The sequence below is a fragment of the Sceloporus undulatus genome, chromosome 4 (genome assembly GCF_019175285.1).
Source record: "Sceloporus undulatus isolate JIND9_A2432 ecotype Alabama chromosome 4, SceUnd_v1.1, whole genome shotgun sequence".
Classification (NCBI taxonomy): Eukaryota; Metazoa; Chordata; class Lepidosauria; order Squamata; family Phrynosomatidae; genus Sceloporus; species Sceloporus undulatus.
In genome coordinates this window covers 73,040,990-73,044,827 of record NC_056525.1, presented here as the reverse complement: position 1 = coordinate 73,044,827, position 3,838 = coordinate 73,040,990, and the positions used below count along the sequence as shown (strand labels likewise).

Here is a 3,838-nt window from a genome sequence, read left to right as displayed (position 1 = left end):
TATTTAGAGCCCGACTAAGAAGTCTGAATTTACATTTCTGTGGGGGTTTTTTTTAGCTTTTATGTGGTCCTGTCCCCATCTTTCTCCAAGCAGGGATTCCCAAACTCTGGCCCTTCAGATGTTTTGGGCTTCAGCTCCCAGACAGATCCAATGCTCTGAGATTCTGGGACCTGAACTCCCCAAATGCATGGAGGGCCGGAGGTTTGGGGGAGCCCCTGCTTGGAGCCAGAAGCCTTGAGGGGCTACTGCTGGTTGCCTTCCTGGGGCCAGGTGCCCCCTTTCCCAGCCAGTGCCTGGTCCTCCTTTGCAGTGAGGAGGAGGAGGACCTGAGCCCCCCCTGGTCACCCTGCTGGGAGGGGAGGAGCCCCGGGGGAGGCCCCTCCCTCTTCCCCGCCCCTGGGCTGCCTTGCCCGCCTGCTGCCTCGCTAGCTCTTGCCTGCCTCCCTGGGAAGAGGCGCCTGCAGTGCTGCCCAAACTTTGCTTAAAGTCCCCGGCCCCGCGGACCCTCCGAGGCACAGCGCCTGCTGCACCGGGATCGCGGTCTGCTGCAGCTCCTGTTGCTGCTGTTGCTGCTAGCATCGCTCCCTTCTTCTTCTTCCTCCTCCTTGACTGAGCGGAGGAGAGGCGAGGCCCGGCTGCTGGAAGGAGGGCGCTTGGCTGGGGCTGATGCAATTCTGCCTCTGCTGCTGAACGGAGCCCCGAGAGCCAGGACCCCAGGAGCTCAGCCCGGAGCGGCATGGAGAGGGTGGGTAAGCCCCCTGGCCCTCCCCAGCTCAAGGCATCGGGAAGGACCCTCTGACTCAAGGGGGGAAGGTTGGTCCTGCAAGAAGGAGGACCCCTGCATAGCAATAGCAAGCCCTGAGCCAAAGGGAGGGAGGGAGGGAGAGCGTTTGGACATTCCTCCTAGACATAAGGTGGGAAGGGAGGACATGTCCTGCGAGAAGGAGGATCTCTGGTCACCCTGCCTCTTAGCCATACGCCAAAAGGGTGACCAGATGTGGTCTTCCTTTGACATGCCTCCTGGAGACAAGGTGGGAAGGGAGGACGTGTCCTCACAAAGGAGGACCCCCTCTGGGCCCCCTGCAGAGCAATACAAAGCCATGCTTCCTAGTCAGGCTTCAGGTGGAGGATATCTTGACATTCCTCCCAGGCTGGAAGAGGTGTTCGGGGTCGGGGGTGTCCTTCTCCTGCTCGCTCTGCGTGTAAATAGAAGCGCATGCTTCCTCGCCATGCTCCAGACCAGGGCCTTTTGACACTCCTCCGGGGCAGATGGCGGGAAGAGGAGGACCTCTGGTCACCCTCCAGGTCAAGAAAAACGCATGCTTCCCAGTCAGGCTCCTCATGGAGGAGGGCCTTTTGACATCCCTTTGGCATCGAAGGTGGAAAGGTAGGCTGTGTCTTGGGGAAAGGAGGGCCTCTGGTCACCCTGCATGTCACTATCAATCCACGCTTCCTAGTCATGCCTCAAATGTTGACATTCCTCCTGGAACAGTAGGACGCTCCTCCTGGGAGATGGGAAGGTATATCAATGAAAAGCCCTGCTTCCTAGCTGTGCTCCAGATGGAGAACATTTGGACATTCCTCCTGGAGAGAAGGTGGGAAGGGAGGGCATGTCCTGGGAAAGGAGGACCTGTCTAACTATAAACCCATGCTTCCCAGCCATGCTTGAAATGTTGACATTCCTCCTGGAGAGAAGTCCTGGGAAAGGAGGACGCCTGCTCCCCTGGGGATACAGTAGTCAACATAAATCCCTGCTTCCTAGCCATGCTCCGGATGGAGGGCCTTTGGAGGGAAGGTGGGAAGGGAGGAGGGCGTCCTGGGAAAGGGGGGGCCTGTGGGGTCCGGGGAGGGAAAGGTGGCCTTGCCTCTGCCTCTGCCCGCCCCAGAGGGTCCGAGGGGCAGCAGGAGGAAGAGGAGGGGGCAGAGCCTTGGGGCTGGCTGTGTGTTTGGGGGGAAGAGGGAAGAGGCCTGGGTCTCCCTCTGGGGCCAGCTGGGGGGTCGGAGGAGGGCTGTAATTTTCCACCCGCGGAAGGGAAGGGGAAGGGGAAGGGGGCGGAGCGTGGAGCAGCTCCCACGTGGCAGGCTGATGATGGTGAAAGCCCCGGCTCGCCTCCTCCTGCTGCTCTGCCTGCGCACATCCCTCGCCGCCTTGCAAGGCTCCTGGGCTCTGGGCAGAGAGGGGATGGGTACCCACCTCCCTCCCTCCCTCCGCTAGTGAGTGGCTTTGGAGGACCCACGGAAACAAGTGACACTGCTTGCCCATAGGGATACATAGGGGAAGACGTGCTCCTACAGATACATAAGGGAATACATGCCCATAGAGAATCATCGGGGAAGACTTGCCCAAAGGGCAACCATACTTGCCCACAGAGAATGATTGGAGGATACCTGCCCACAGGGAAACCTTGAATACTTGCCCAATGTTTCCCTATGGGCAAATATTCTGAAATGATTCTCTGTTGGCAAGTATGGGTTTCCTATGTGCAATTACTGTCGTTTGTTTGAGTACATCCCATAGTTTAGCAAGGCAGCTACTACCCCAGTTTGCTCGGAATAATGCATGCCGTTGTTGTGGTGGCAGTGGTGCCTTCAAGTCACTTTATAGCGACCCTAAGGTGAACCTATCATTGGGCTTTCTTGGCAAGTTTCTTTTTTTCAGATTGGTTTGCCATTGCCATCCTCTGAGGGTGAGAGGATGTGACTTACCCAAGGTCACCCAGTGGTTTCCATGGCCAAGTGGGGATTCAGTTTTACCAACGGCTGGCAAATGCTTTTCACTGCCTGCCCATGCAGTGGGCTCATGCAATGCAGACATTTGAACACATTTCCTCAGAGAGTGGTGGAGTCTTCTTCTTTGGGGGTCTTTAAACAGAGGCTGGATGGACATGATTGTCAGTTCCTGAATGGCAGGGGTTAGACTAGATGGCCCTTTTGGTCTCTTCCATCTCTGTGGAGTTTGTCACACTGGGGCTAATTTCAACATTAAAGAGAGATTAAAGCGCATTTAAAGCATCCTGCAACTGCAAGTTAAAGTGAAAAATGGCAATTGTAATTTCACAGATGCTTACCACATGCCGTTACCAAATAAAAGGAGTTTATCCATTGGGGCAGAAAACCCATGGCAAAAACAAGATTCAAAAAGTGGGGGGAAAGGAAACCCCGCAAAAGCAGGTTGGATTTTCACACAGGTCATTGTTAAAGTAGTGTTAACCCAAATGGAAAGTATGACAAAAGCACTGCTTTTTACTTTCAGAATTTTCGGAAGTAAAAAGGAGTTGGCTTCTGTTACTTTCTGTTTGCTTTAACACCACTTCACAGTTGCTGGTCATATGAAAATCAACCTGCTTTTGCAGTGTTTTTCCCCGATTTTTTCAAACCCCCATTTCTGCACAGTGATTTTCCCTGTTGTGATAAAAATCCGACCGAAAGTGATATTGGAAATGTTCTGTTGAAGAATCTCAAAAGTAAAAAGATGTTGTGTTCATGTTCTTTGTGAGCACTTTAATGGCAGTTTTTGTGCGATTTGTCTTGTTAAATTTTTTCACGTATTACACAGTTTTTCTGGAAAAAAACGTTCACCTGATAAACTCCCAAGCTCCTTGTGTGATTAAACTTCCTGCGATTTCTATGATCTGGAGAGTGAGTCCCCAATTGTCTTGCCAAAACTGTTTGCTTCACATGATGCTTTTTTATATCCTCATTCTGACCTTGTCCGGGTACATTTACACAACCACACCCCTGCTTTCGAACAAACCATCCAAATGTGAAAGGTGTTCAAACAGTCAGGCTCACCTGAACAAACGTCTCGCCGTGCCTATATTGTTTTTTTTTTTTTACT

At 53.1% G+C, this 3,838-nt stretch overlaps 1 protein-coding gene across 2 annotated transcripts in view; it reads left to right on the top strand.

The window, feature by feature from the left end:
* Positions 1-424: 424 nt before the first annotated feature.
* Positions 425-3,838, top strand: part of SLC6A9 (solute carrier family 6 member 9) — an 88,803-nt gene continuing 85,389 nt past the window's right edge. Inside the window, exon 1 of one of the 2 annotated variants that reach the window (XM_042464609.1) lies at positions 425-745. The gene's annotated coding sequence lies outside the window, so the exon portion shown is untranslated. Of the gene's footprint in view, positions 746-1,234; positions 1,388-3,838 lie in introns of those variants that run through there. The other variant, XM_042464610.1, reaches the window with a different exon arrangement.